At 40.7% G+C, this 15,558-nt stretch overlaps 1 pseudogene; it reads right to left on the minus strand.

Annotated features, from left to right (window-relative positions):
- Nucleotides 1-379: 379 nt before the first annotated feature.
- LOC123129625 (uncharacterized) lies at nucleotides 380-12,116 on the minus strand (annotated as a pseudogene).
- Between the last annotated feature and the right edge of the window lie 3,442 nt (nucleotides 12,117-15,558).

Genomic DNA, 15,558 nt, shown 5'->3' on the forward strand with positions numbered 1-15,558 from the left:
TCATGCGGAGACCCCGCGGAGCAGCAGTAGGGGTGTTATCTCCCCGGAGAGCCCTGAACCTGGGTAAGATTTGCCGGCGTGCATGTCTACGCCTCATCCCGTTTCCAGGCACCGGCGACGTTCTACTCGCCCCCACCATGATAATCCATCCTTTGGCATATGTCGCACCTAACCCCCGACACAGAGAGAAAACAAAATGCTTCGAACAAAGCACGACTAATCCGGAAAAATATGGTTCACATCATGAATACAATCAAAAAGAGCCAAACTTGGCGCATTATTACAACCAAACATGGTTCACATTAGTTTTACAATAAAAAAATGTTCACATCAGGTAACACCGCTATCACCGCTTCTCCCTACTTGTTCATCCTGGACCTCATGACAAAACATGAATGAAGGCCAGCATCTGCAAGTTATCAAGCAAAATGCGAAATTTTTATCATTTAAGCATAGAAAGACAGGGTCAACAACATTTTAATGTTTGACAAATGAACCAGGATTTCAATGTTTGAACAGCAAGAAATTGATACAGTAGATCATATGCGGTTTAATCAACCCCTAAGGAGAGACACGTTGACACGTTCATTTGGCAACACCTGTAGAAATTGAACCTCCTAAACATGCAATGTCGAATTTGTATCTCAAAGAAGTATACATACTTACCAGGTTTAATTAGCACAGAGAAGCCAAATGCTAGTAACTCATGATTAGTACACAAGACATGGTTCAGCAAAGTAACACCAACGTGAAAAGTTTCAGCATTATTGACATATGTTTCCTCGGAATCATACTACACAGAGAAGGGTTCAGCCTCAAGTCTGAACTAGCCTTACATGGTGAAGTACATATTTTAGTGGCTACATAAACAAGAAGCATCGGCTTAAGTTGCAACCCGCAACAGAAACACTTACAAAAATCGAGCACTTGGGGGTTTGGCAGGAGTACTACCTTGTGGATGTCGCCCATGAAGTGTGAGAGGAACAAGAGCGCTTCCGTCAGGTTATCTGCAGTATTCCACGCAGAAAAACATGGCATCTTCAGTACGAATTCAGTCAACCAAAAGAGATGTCACTACAAGAAATATGTCAACTTATGACCTTCTGTCAGTGAGCCTCGAAGAATTGGTCATAAATTTATGACCATTTTAGACCAATTGGTCAAAAGCTGTTCAGGGGGCTCCAAACCCTAAACCATTGCGACCATTTTGGTCAGAAAGGTCGTAATTTCCTTACACGAAATGGTCAGAAATCAAACAGTGCTAGTCCGCTGCCTTATTTCTAGTTTTTAATGACCAATATAGATGGTCATAGCCTTGTAGATTATGGTGCGTTGTGATGACTAGGCGCCATCTCATCAGTTTTGCCTATGTGTCATGTCCATGTGGCAGTTTTTGCCCTAGGTTGTGAAGCAACCTATATTTATATAATTCCCAAAATTCCCAAAAAATCTCATAAATTCTTTGGGGCATATCTTCATCAAATATGTAAAAATCCTTCCTTGCCTAGTTCAAAACTAATTCAAGAATATTAATTTTCCTATTTTCTTCACAACAACACTTTATAAAGGAAGTGCTATTTATATATTCTTGATTGCCCTCGGAATTTTTGGGCACTCTTTCCTATCCAAATCATTACCGCATGACAAAATTCAGCTCCATTTGCCTAGCAAATCTTCCTCGGGAAATGTCCAAAGTTTTTGTCCACCTAGAAGCATTGTGAAGGAAGTACCTTTTTTATATCTCTAAATGACATGAAATTTATACAGTTCCTTCATATGCCCAAATTATCACCCTCCTCCAAATTGCAGCTCAGTCAAGTCATCTATGTGAGCCCAGGTTCAATTTATATTTTATGGCCAAATTGGCACGTTGCAAAGCAAGTGTTATATAGACCCCTCCTATTACCCTCAAACTTTTCGGGCACTCTTCCATACCCAAATCATTGCCACATGATAATATTCAGCTCAATTTTCCTAGTAAATCTTTCTTGAGAAATTTCCAAAGTTTCTACCTCGAGAGAAGCTTTGTGAAGTAAGTACTAGCTAGGCTTACCCAAATGATCTGAAAATTTACCAGCGCATGACCATACTTAAGTAACTTACCTACACCAATTTTGAGCTCATTTCATTCATCCAATCTCTCTCACTAGTTTTCCCAAGTTTGTATCCATAGAAGAGCATTGTGAAGGAAGTACTACTTTGGCATGTACAAATGGTATCAATTTTCTGCAATGCTTTCCTATGCCCAAATAACCATCCTCCACAAAATTTCAGCTCACTCCATTCATTATTTTGAGCCCAGCTTCAACATTCATATTTTTGTCCAGTGTGGTACTTTGCAAAGCAAGTACCACCTAGGTTCCTCCTTTTGAGCTAAAAATTTGTGAAGACATTCTCCTTAGTAGATGATCATCCTCAGCCAAAACTCATGCCCATTGGCCATGTGCATTTCCCGTACCGCTAATCAAACACTTGGTTGCTAATTCATGTTTGAGCATCGATCGGTCTCCTCGTGAGAATCTTATGTTCTAATTTTCTTCCTAGCACCAACCTGGGAAGTGCCCAACCCACTAGACATGCCTAGGCCACCCAGAACACATGGCAACATTAGGGTCACGCGGTGACCACGCGACGGGCATGCGAGTTTACGCGCTCTAGAGTTGGGGCCCTCGGCCACTGCCCAAACCTCGACGTATCGCCACCAAACCATGTATTTATGATTAAATAGGTCCTTATGTAACTAGAAATGATTTTTGGAAAAAATAAATAGCAAACTATGAGGCAGCTGCAGTTCAAATTTGACCCGCTTCCAATTGAATCGGCGGAAATTTGTCATTTTCACGAGAGGTGAATCAAAAAATTTTACTCCCAACCATTTTTTCAATTGTTCATTAAATATGGCCTAGTATTTTATAAAAATGATTTGGTCCAATTTTGCAACAATTATTTGGTAGTTCCTTCACAAAAAAACCTCCTTTCGGGCACTCGAAAAATGGAAAATGGGTTTTTCGTCCAACGAAAGTGAAAACTTCCTTAGGCAACATTGTTTGCCATTCCAATATGAACCCTTGTGCACAATATGAGATCATTTGAACAAACTATGCCATGAATGTGGCCATAAGATTGATCATTTGGCTTGAAAGCCATTGATCTCCACACGTGATAGCTCGTTTCTGAGAACACTTTTTTAAAATAATTGTCGTATTACAAGTTTGTTATTTTTCCTGGGAACTTGGTCACATATAATGACACAATGCGAAGGTTTCCCAATTTTTTGGTTTTTTTTGAATTTTTTATGCCCGTTTCAAAATGTGGTCAAAACGGCGGGAATGACAGTTCCTAGCTAGTGGTTAAATCTTGGAATTTTTTTGGTGTTTCTATGATTAAGTAGATACCTATTTACCTAGAAATGATTTTTGGAAAAAATAAAGAGCAAACTATGAGGCAGCTGCAGTTCAAATTTGACCCGCTTCCAGCTGAATCGACGGGAATTTGTCTTTTTCACCAGAGGTGGATCAAAAAATTTGACACCAAACCATTTTGTAAATTGTGCATTAAATATGGCCTAGTATTTTAGAAAATTGATTAGGTCCAATTTTGCAACAAATATATGGTAGGTCCTTCACAAAAAACTCATTTCAGGCACTCAGAAAATGGAAAATGGTTTTTTTGTCCAAAGAAAATGAAAACTTCCTTAGGAACCATTGTTTGCCATTCCAATATGCCCCCTTGTGCAAAATATGAGATCATTTGAACAAACTATGCCATGAATGTGGCCATAAGATTGATCATTTGGCTTGAAATCCATGAATCTTCACACTTGATAGCTCATTTCTGAGAACACTTTTTTAAAATAATTACCGTATTACAAGTTTATTATTTTTCCTGGAAACTTGGTCACATATAATGACACAATGCGAAGGTTTTCCAATTTTTTGGTTTTTTGAATTTTTTATGCCCGTTTCAAAATGCGGTCAAAACGGCGGGCTTGACCGTTCCTAGCTAGTGGTTGAATCTTCGAAAACTTTTGGTGTTTCTCTGATTAAATAGATACTTACGTACCTAGAAATGATTTTTGGAAAAAATAAATAGCAAACTATGAGGCAGCTGCACTTCAAATTTGACCCGCTTCCAGCTGAATCGGCGGGAATTTGTCTTTTTCACCAGAGGTGGATCAAAACTTTTGACACCCAACCATTTTGTCAATTGTGCATTAAATAATTCCTAATATTTTATAAAAATGATTTGGTACAATTTTGCAACAAATATATGGTAGGTCCTTCACAAAAAACCTCATTTCGAGCACTCGAAAAATGGAAAATGAATTTTCCGTGCAACGAAAATGAAAACTTTCTTAGGCAACATTGTTTGCCATTCCAATATGCACCCTTGTGCACAATATGAGATCATTTGAACAAACTATGCCATGAATGTGGCCATAAGATTGATCATTTGGCTTGAAAGCCATTGATCTCCACACGTGATAGCTCGTTTCTGAGAATACTTTTTTAAAATAATTGTCGTATTACAAGTTTATTATTTTTCCTGGAAACTTGGTCACATATGATGACACAATGCGAAGGTTTTCCATATTTTTGATTTTTTTTGAATTTCTTATGCCTGTTTCAAAATGCGGTCAAAACGACGGGAATGACCGTTCCTAGCTAGTGGTTGAATATTGGAATTTTTTTGGTGTTTCTCTGATAAAATAGATACTTATGTACCTAGAAATGATTTTTGGAAAAAATAAAGAGCAAACTAGAAGGCAACTACAGTTCAAATTTTACCCGCTTCCAGCTGAACCGGCGAAAATTTGTCTTTTTCACGAGAGGTGGATCAAAACTTTTTACCCCCAACCATTTGGTCAATTGTGCATGAAATATGGCCTAGTATTTTAGAAAAATGATTCGGTCCAATTTCGCAACAAATATATTATAGGTTCTTCACAAAAAAACCTCGTTTTGGGCACTCGAAAAATGGAAAATGGTTTTTTCGTCCAAAGAAAATGAAAACTCCCTTTGTCAATATTGTTTGCCATTCCAAGATGCAAATTGTGCGAAATATGGAATCATTTGAACAAATATTTGATAGGACTTTGACAAAAATACTCATTTTGAGCACTGAAAAATGGAATGAATTTTTTTATCTTGAATCGATCACGACCAATTTATATTGGTCATAAGGTCATCAAATGGTTTGCTGCGTTCTGATTGGACCATGAGCATATCACGCGGATCACGCATCAACCACCGTCGGATGCTTCCGGATCCAACGGCCCAAACCCACCCGAGCCGAAACCCTAGGTCTGTCCTCATGGACATTTTCCACCCACCCCCCCCCCCCGCCTCCATTCTTTCTTTCTTTCTCTCCCTCCCCCTCAAATCCTCTCCCCTCTCCCCCGTGCAGTGAACCCTAGCCCCTCTCTCCCCCGCACACCACTCCTCCTCCCTTCCATATCACAGCCGCCACCTCCTTTCTAGATCGCCACCGCCACCGTCCTTCCCTCTCCGCCTCGCCTCTGTCTCCCACCGTCTCCCCTCTCCCTCCCTCAGATCCGCCGCCGTCCGCCTCCGCGTGGCCTCCACCTCCACCTCCAGCCCCACCGCACACCACTCCTCTCTCTCCCCGTGTGACGAACCCTAACGCTCAGATCCAGATCCCTCCCATCGCCGCCACCCACCTCCCCCATCTCCCTCACCTCGCCGCCGGACACGACCTCGGCTCTCCCCTCCCCTCCCTCATCAGAAGAGATCCAATCTCCCGTCGACGTCCTCCTCCCTCCTGCTCTGGGTAACCAGTTCCCCTTCCAACCTCCAACCAACATCCCACCACCGCGCTGCCATGCCCCTCCCTCGAACCAAGATCTCGGTGGCGATGAGCCCAGCGTGTGGCGTGCGGTGGCAGGGGGTCGGGATCGACAGGAGGAGTGGGAGGATCCGGTCCATCGGGAGGTGCTTGGCGGCGGCGGTGGAGGAGGCCGGCGCGCAGGAGGACGGCGTGATGCAGCCCAAGGAGGGGAGCGAGGCGGCCAAGAGGTACCCGTTGTACCTGTCCAAGGAGGTGCCCGAGGACGCGGCGCTCCCGATCACCGTGTTCGACCGCTTGCTCGTGCTCTTTCTCCCCTCCATGTCGGTTTCTTTCTCCATGGATCAGTAGCGGTTCAGATGAAGAGCGTGATTTGATTTGTTTGGGTTTGAATTGATCGTGTGTGTGTGTGTGTGTGTGTGTTTATAGGGGAGAAGAAGGCCAAGGAGGAGCATGCCAAGAAGCTGCAGGCCAAGAAGTCCAAGATGAAGGTATGCGCTGCCGCTTCCTCGTTCCTCCCCTGCTTTGGCGCTGTTACTCGACTCGGATGTGTTGCTAGACTGCTTGTTAGTGGAATCAGCTTCTTGATTGGTGTTGTGCTGCTACTGTTGCTGTGTTAGATAAGCATATCATGTAGTCTTTTGGTACATGGAGTTCTGATTAGTGGTGTTTTATAGCTCAGAATTAGCGCTCAGTTGTGACATATAAGTATTACGATACAGCATCAGAGAATTGCTTATATCAGTTTAGTTTATTGCTTGAATTTGCTGCTCACTTTTCTTAAGTGCATATCGTTTGTCATTCACTGTTATTTACTTATGTGATCAGCATCATTTCTATGTAGATATGCAACTCTTGAGTATATTGTCCTTATATGCCCCTTTCATACCATTCCCACTCAAACCAAAGCTTCTGTATGCACTTGATATTTGCAATGAGACTTGAGAGAACTTCTGTATGCATTGAAGTTTTCTCTAATATAGATTTCTCAAATTTCTCTCTAAACTTCTCTAATAAAAAATGGTGCTAACTGTTAAAGCTCTTCGTGGTGACATGTTTCTTTTACCAATACAATACTATATTAGCACTCAAGGACTATTTGAGTGATAGGTTGTTCATAATATTAGAGAAGTGAACTGATTAAGCTATTGCTTTCCCCAACAACAAAAAATAAACACGGCAGTTGAACAACGTGTATCCCTTCACTTGAAAGCCTATGAAACTTTCTGTAGCAGCAGTGCAGCACACTTTATATACATGTATGAGGCTGGGTAGTTCAACTCTACTTTACTTCCTAACTCATTCATATATATGATGGAAACTGTGCAAGTTCCATGGTGCCAAGTGGCCTCTGGCCATCTTGAACTGGGACTCCAGTAACAAGTAGATGTTGCTGCCGCACTCAATATTTTAAGTTGTTTTTTTCTTTTTTGGGATGTTAATCACCCAGTTTCCTTGTTAATAACCTAAGAACACTTGCCTCCTCCCCAACCCTCGCCCCAGCCTGCCGCTGCCGGCTTGCCGCGTGGCTGTCGCCACAGCAGCTAATTAGATTTTTGGGACTCTGTTTCTATGCTTTGCTCGATAACATTTTAGATATTGATTCGACACGCTTTATATAAAATGATTTATCTTGTACATTGCTCTGCCTAACTTGTATACATGAAACCATACTTGTCAAATATCAAGTATCACTGCTGAATAATAACGTCTTGTTTTCTGTTTACTGAATCACAATTCTTCTCTCTTTTTACCATTAATCCATCTTACAGCCATCAATAAGAAAAACACTTATCTTCATATTAGGCTTATTATTTTGTTGTCTGCAGTATTATAATGTACATATGCTTTTCTGTTCACTGAATCACAATTCTTCACTCTTTTTACCATCAATCCATCTTCTTACAGTTGCATGTTTTTTTTGGCTGTCCAGATGACCAAGCCAAAGGAGGAAGCAGCTGCTCATCACTGAGGATAAGTAACTCCAGCAGGTTGACGCTGTAGATTCACAATGTACCTTCCATATGCCCATCCAGTTCTGTGATTTGTTTCTTGAAACCCAAAAAACCCCATGCCCATGTGGGAGCTGAACCATAGTTTTTTGCTTGTGGGAAATAATATCCTTGGCTGAATCGACTTGAGGTAGTTTCTTCGAAATTCTTGGAAATGCTTTGGTAGTTCCTTTCGGCGAGAAACTGTTTCGTACTGAAGTTTACTTGTACATGTGTGGTTTGCTACTGTTGCTTTGCTTGGGTTGGGTTGGTTCCAGCAGGGAGATGTGCACGCACACTGGCAGCATGAGCTAGCAGCCATGATTGCTAGCCAGCCACCACCATGTCAATGTAATAAATGTGTGGCCTATCTAGTGTGCTGCTGATAGAAATATAGATGTGTGGCCTATCTAGTGTGCTGTTGATAATCTGTTTTTACCTCACTTGGCAGGCACCATAATCTGTTTTTACCTCACTGTACTGTAGGAATAAATGTGTGGCCTATCTAGTGTGCTGCTGATAGAAATATAGATGGAAGATTAGTTGACCAGTTATGCAATCTATAATCCTTCATATATATTGTTGTTGTCTATGTGTGCTGCTGCTTCATACATGTTTAATAAAATCTATCAAGCAGCTGTTGTCATGTCATGCTTGCTGTATTAATAGCCAATTTAGTTGTGTATTGCCATTTCTATTTTGCTAATGAACACCTTCCAACTTAAATGTTGAATTGCCTTGTACACATAATTGTTTGTAATCTATGGGAAAGCCGTTAATAGTCAGCTGACCTTGTGAACTGTATAAATATATCAAAATCTTTTTTGTTAAATTGAGCTTATTGTCAATTCTTGCTTATAAGCTATGTTTGATGCTGCCTACAGGTTCTTATTCTTCTTTTTTTTCATAGGTGAAGTATGAAGTGCGAAGTCGTGAAGCCTATCAGCAAGAGTAGCATATTATGTATTGTAATATCAGGCAGAGTGTAATATTAGTCAGAGTAGCATATAATGTATTGTAATATTTAGTGTTGTTTTGGATTAATTTCATTCGCTCTAGTCTGTTTGAAATATTGATTGTGTATATAACTTCAATACTATGAAATGGAAACCAGACCAGGGGGACATATTTATGAGAATTGTTTGACAAATTTTCAAATTTCTGACGTGTGGGTGCAATTGTGATATCAGCATGACAAGTGGGACCAATCTGACCAGTGGGACCAGCACAAAAATAATATGGCTGAAAATAGAAAATTAATAGTAATGGCCCAGAAAATAAAAATGTTGAATTGTTGGGCCAGGCCCATGTATCTAACCAGAATTAAAAAGAAAAATAACATTAAATGGGCTGAATTGTTGGGCTCGGCCCATATAGACACCGAATTGGACCGGGCTGAATCTTATCAACGACCTTTTCAATTGGTCGCAATTTTGCCACGTTAGATTGCCACGTCGGATCCGACATGGCCTGGGGAGAGAGCTAGCGACCAAAACAGAAGGTCATAGGATCAACGACCTTTTGTTAAAGGTCGCTATAGTCAGTTTACGATGCCCAGCTTTTGACCTTATGTTTTTGGTCACAAAAAGGTCATAAATGGAAATTTGTGACCATTCAGTGACCAATAGTGGTGGTCATAAGTTGACATATTTCTTGTAGTGTGTGCTGAAGCTCGTATGATCTAACTGAACATTACATTGGCGGGAAGATTTACAAGATGGCGATTGTGATGATGACCCCTAGGTGAGGAGCTGGGAGGTGTAGTTGTTGACGGCTCCGGCGACGCGGTAGCCCTTGACGCCCTCCTCGTCCTTGCTGCGAAGGATGGCCGGGACTCGGATGCTGAGCTCCCTGGGCGTCACCTGCTCCCTCTCATTGTAAGTTGTAATCAGGTGCGGGCTCCCTGGGCGATTCATGAAAGGGAAGTTCTCAAGCTTGACAATCTCGTTATCCGACAAGTCAATCGTGTCAACCTGGTCCTATTATCAAAAAAAAGGAACAAAGACAGTTATAAACACAGCTAGAGAAGGACCTGGAGGAACTACAAACAATTCAAAATGAGATTAAAAAACCCTATGATTTCAATTTCAAATCAAGCTAAACGGTTTAAATATTAAGCCATCGGTAATACAAAAATCATAAGAGGTGTGTCACTGATTGTAGAGTCAGTACAAGAAAGTAGGCTGGTAACACAATAACAAGCCACACATAAAACTGTCATGCCCTGGACAACTACATAGAAGAAAGCAAAAGTAACCAGAATAGTAGAGGTGCGCTGATCAAGTATAAAAACACTATTCTGAACCGTAACAACAAAATCACCGCTCTTAGGTGGACACTACACAAAATATGCTCAAACAGTACCCACGTCTTGCCAGGATGAATTGTCACAATGTCAAGATCAGTATTTCCCACAAAAGTTAATGATAGTTCTGGTTCCATATTTTTCTACCATTATGAAACAAGGTTGAAAAAAAGAAGACAAGTGCAGAACTAGCCAACTGACAGTACAGATCAAAAGGAAAATAAAACAAAGGAACACAAACCCATAAAGCGTAAGCTTGAATTTACCACTCTACGGAACCAAACTGCAGGGTTATTCCAGTTCTATACACAAAAGATTTAACATGTTTTCCTACTAGTATTTACAATGTTTTTATTTCGGTAAATTAGAAAGAGGGGAGATGGGGCACAGAACTTTGAGGCACTGTTATGAGGTAGTGTCTGATGAAGGTTTCCCTTTGGGGCGGCAGTGGTAGCTCCGCCAAATGTAGCAGCGGCACCTCCGACTGGCACAATGGCAAATACCGAGAAGAATGTCATGAAAAAAGCAACACATAAGGCTTTTGTGATGGCATACCTGAAAATAGCAGTAGTGGGTTAGTGTGGTTTATGTATATTTGCACAGCACACAACATAACAGATAAACAAAGGCCAAGAACCCATAGGCACCAGAAAACAAAAATCTTTTTAGACTAATGCCTATTCCATGCCATCTGATCTACAGCAGCAAAATTCACTACACAATAGTTATTTCATAGAAGAATGTTACTCCAGGAGTACAATTCACTACACAATAGTTATTTTATAGAAAAATGTTCCTCCATGTGCACCAAAAGCAACCAATGCATCTTTTCACTGAGCTTGCTGGGGAAAAGCAATGATGCTACAGAAGAAGTTCTTGAACTTAATCCGTACTACATGTGCAAAGTAACTGGAGAGAGATTGTCTGCATAATCCCATCCGAGCTTCTGAACCATACAACAGCAGACTAAATGCCACTGAAAGAACAACACAATGACTTGAAAAGCAATACATCGGACGGAGTTAACATATGCTATTTGCAAATTGGAAAGAGATTGATTGTAGAACAATGTGTATTTGTGGACAAAGGCACGACGATAATTGGAACAGATTGAGCTATTATGGCTGAATAGGTAGACTAAGTTGTTGTCGAATTGATTGATTGATTCCACAGTGCACTGGACCAACAGAATTGTTCCCAGCAATGCTTTTTTCTACCCCGTGGAGCCTTCCTACACTGATCTACTAGTTGCAGCACTTACTGCAACCAACATGTTATAGTCCAAGTTGAGGTACAAAAGAAACCCTGAAATTAAATCAGCTAGATGTCACTGAAACCTGCTGAGACTAACAAGATGCAGCCAAACTGACAAAGTGGTCTCGCTATTGTGTTACTCATGATGCAGATGTTGAGAATTTAATGTCCGACAGCCCCTAACTGAACCCGAACCTGAATGGTCTTCACACTTCCTGACTGAACCTGAACGCAGTGTGGGGATTAGGAGAGGAGGCGTACGTACATAGCAGGTCCACGACAGCTCTTTCTACCCTCATGGGCCTCGCTGCGGCCGGTGAGAAGGAAGGTCTTGAAGCCGACATCGTGGACCTCCCTGTAGAGGCGGAGGCTAGAGGGGAACACCGGCGCCTCCCCCGTCTCCACCCACCGTTCGAACTCCCAGTGGTCGAACAGCTCCAGCCTGCAATCGAACAACAAATTAACCGTGTGTGTTAATAGCAGGCCCGCGATCTCAGAATGTGACAAGCGTGGGTCGCCCACCCGTATCCGTGTTGCGCGTAGTAGGGGAGCTTGGAGAGCAGCGTCTCATCGACATCGAAGACCCAGGCGCCGGTGGCAGCGCGGGCGTAGGCGGAGGCCTCCCCATGACGAGGTCGAGGTTGGAGCGGTAGGCGGGGCTAGTGAGGTATGCGTGCACGTGCGGCACGCAGTCCTGCGGCACGGCAGCCCACGGCGCCAGGTTGTTGGCCTCCCCCGCCGTCCTCCAGCTCGCGCACCATAGGTTCAAGGCAGTCTCTGTGGACGCGGTGGGTGGCGCGCTCATGTGGCGGGAGGACCAGGGGTGGGCCGGCGGCGAGGTTGGTGTAGTGACGGGAGGAAGGGGGCGGTGGACGAGGGGGGCTTGGATTGGATCTGGAGAGAATGGGGGCGGCGGTTGGAGTGGGAGGGGCTGGCGGGGAGGGTGCGATGTCACGACAGCGGGGAGGAAGGGGAGGGGATCGAGAGGAGCTCTGCTAGATCTGGAAGGGGAGAGGAGAGAGCTAGGGAAAGAAAGGAGGCGGGGGGTGGATGGAAAATGACCACAGGATAGAGCTAGGGTTTTGGGGATGGTGTGGAAGGGCCGAGGACTGTCGTTGGATCCCCGATCATCAGACGGTGTTTGATGCACGATTCGCGTGACACGTCCATGAACCAATCAGATTACAGTACGATGTTATGACCATCTAAATTGGTCGTGGTTGACTAAAATTAACGTGTTAAAATCATGTCAGCTATTTTATGACATGAAAAATTCAAAAAAATGGAAAACCTTCTCATTGTATCACCAAATGTGAACAAGTTTTCAGGAAAAATAACAAACAAGAAATAAGATAAATATCTTTTAAAATGTGTCTTCAGAAATGAGTTTTTTGGCAAAAAAAAAACATTTTCCATTTTCTCAGTGCCCGAAAATGAGTTTTTTTGTGAAGGACCTACCATATATTTGTTGCAAAATTGGACCAAATCAATTTTCTAAAATATTAGGCCATATTTAATGCACAATTGACCAAATGGTTGGGTGTCAAAAGTTTTGATCCACCTTTGGTGAAAAAGAGAAATTTCTGATGATTCAGTAGGAAGCGGGTCAAATTTGAACTACAGCTGCCTCATAGTTTGCTATTTATTTTTTCCAAAAATCATTTATAGGTACATAAGTATCTATTTAATCAGATAAATATCAAAAGTTTTCCAAGATTCAACCACTAGCTAGAAACGATTATGCCCACTGTTTTGACCCTATTTTGAAACGGGCATAAAAAATTCAAAAAAATCAAAAAATTGGAAAACTTTCGCATTTGTGTCATCATATGTGACCAAGTTACCAGGAAAAATAACAAACTTATAATAAGACAATTATTTTAAAAAAAATATTCTCAGAAATTAGCTATCATGCGTGAAGATTCGTGGCTTTCAATCCAAATGATCAATCTTATGGCCACATTCATTACATAGTTTGTTCAAATGATCTCATATTGTGCACAAGAGTGCATCTTGGAATTCCAAACAATGTTGCCTAAGGGAGTTTTCATTTTCTTTGCACGGAAAATTCATTTTCCATTTTTCAAGTGCCCGAAATGAGTTTTTTGTGAAGGACCTACCATATATTTGTTGCCAAATTGGACCAAATAAATTTTCTAAAATACTAGGCCATATTTAATGCAAAATTGACCAAATGGTTGGGTGTCAAAAGTTTTGATCCACCTCTGGTGAAAAAGGCAAATTTCCAATGATTCAGTATGAAGCGGGTCAAATTTGAATTGCAGCTGCCTCATAGTTTACTATTTATTTTTTCCAAAAATCATTTATAGGTACATAAGTATCTATTTAATCATAGAAACATTAAAAGCTTTCCAATATTCAACCACTAGCTAGGAACGGTCATGCCCGCCGTTTTGACCGCATTTTGAAACGGGCATAAAAAATTCAAAAAAAATCAAAAAATTGGAAAACTTTCGCATTGTGTCATTATATGTGACCAAGTTTCCAGGCAAAATAAAAACTTGTAATACGACAATTATTTTAAAAAATTGTTCTCAGAAATTAGCTATCATGCGTGAAGATTCGTGGCTTTCATGCCAAATGATCAATCTTATGGCCACATTCATGGCATAGTTTGTTCAAATGATGTCATATTGTTCACAAGGGTGCATCTTGGAATTCCAAACAATGTTGCCTAAGGGAGTTTTCATTTTCTTTGCACCGAAAATTTATTTTCCATTTTCCGAGTGCCTGAAATGAGTTTTTTTGTGAAGGACCTGCCATATATTTCTTGTAAAATTGGACCAAATAAATTTTATAAAATACTAGGACATATTTAATGCACAATTGACCAAATGGTTGGGTGTCAAAAGCTTTGATCCACCTCTGGTGAAAAAGACAAATTTCCGATGATTTAGTAGGAAGCGGGTCAAATTTGAACTGCAGCTGCCTCATAGTTTGCTCTTTATTTTTTCTAAAAATCATTTTTAGGTACATAAGTATCTATTTAATCAGAGAAACATCAAAAGTTTTCCAAGATTCAACCACTAGCTAGGAACGGTCAAGCCCGCCGTTTTGACCGCATTTTGAAACGGGCATAAAAAATCAAAAAAAATCAAAAAATTGGAAAACCTTAGCATTGTGTCATTATATGTTTCAAAGTTTCTAGGAAAAATAATAAAATTGTAATACAACAATTAATTTAAAAAAGTGTTCTCAGAAATGAGCTATCATGCGTAAAGATTCATGGCTTTCAAGCCAAATGATCAATCTTATGGCCACATTCATTGCATAGTTTGTTCAAATGATCTCATATTGTGCACAAGGGTGCATATTGGAATTCCAAACAATGTTGCCTAAGGGAGTTTTCATTTTCTTTGCACGGAAAATTTATTTTCCATTTTTCGAGTGCCCAAAATGAGTTTTTTTGTGAAGGACCTACCATATATTTGTTGCAAAATTGGACCAAATCAATTTTATAAAATACTAGGACATATTTAATACACAATTGACAAAATGGTTGTGTGTCAAATGTTTTGATCCACCTATGGTGAAAAAGAGAAATTTTTGCCGATTTAGTAGGAAGCGGGTCAAATTTGAACTGCAACTGCCTTATAGTTTACTCCTTATTTTTTCCAAAAATCATTTCTAGATACATAAGTATATATTTAATCAGAGAAACACCAAAAAATTCCAAGAGTCAACCACTAGCTAGGAACGGTCATTCCCGACGTTTTGACCGCATTTTGAAACGAGCATAAAAAATTCAAAAAAATTAAAAATTGGAAAACCTTCGCATTGTGTCATTATAAGTGACCAAGTTACCAGGAAAAATAATAAACTTATAATATGACAATTATTTTAAAAAAGTGTTCTCAGAAATGAGTTATTATCTCTGAAGATTCATGGCTTTCAAGCCAAATGATCAATCTTATGGCCACATTCATGGCATAGTTTGTTCCAATGATCTTATATTGTTTACAAGGGTGCATATTGGACTGGCAAACAATGTTTCCTAAGGGAGTTTTTATTTTCTTTGGACGAAAAATCAATTTTCTATTTTTCGACTGCCCAAAATGAGTTTTATTGAGAAGGACCTACCATATATTTGTTGCAAAATGGGACCAGGTCATTTTTATAATATATTAGGCCATATTTAATGTACAATTGACAAAATGGTTGGTCATTAAAAGTACATATACA

The sequence above is a fragment of the Triticum aestivum genome, chromosome 6A (assembly GCF_018294505.1).
Source record: "Triticum aestivum cultivar Chinese Spring chromosome 6A, IWGSC CS RefSeq v2.1, whole genome shotgun sequence".
Classification (NCBI taxonomy): Eukaryota; Viridiplantae; Streptophyta; class Magnoliopsida; order Poales; family Poaceae; genus Triticum; species Triticum aestivum.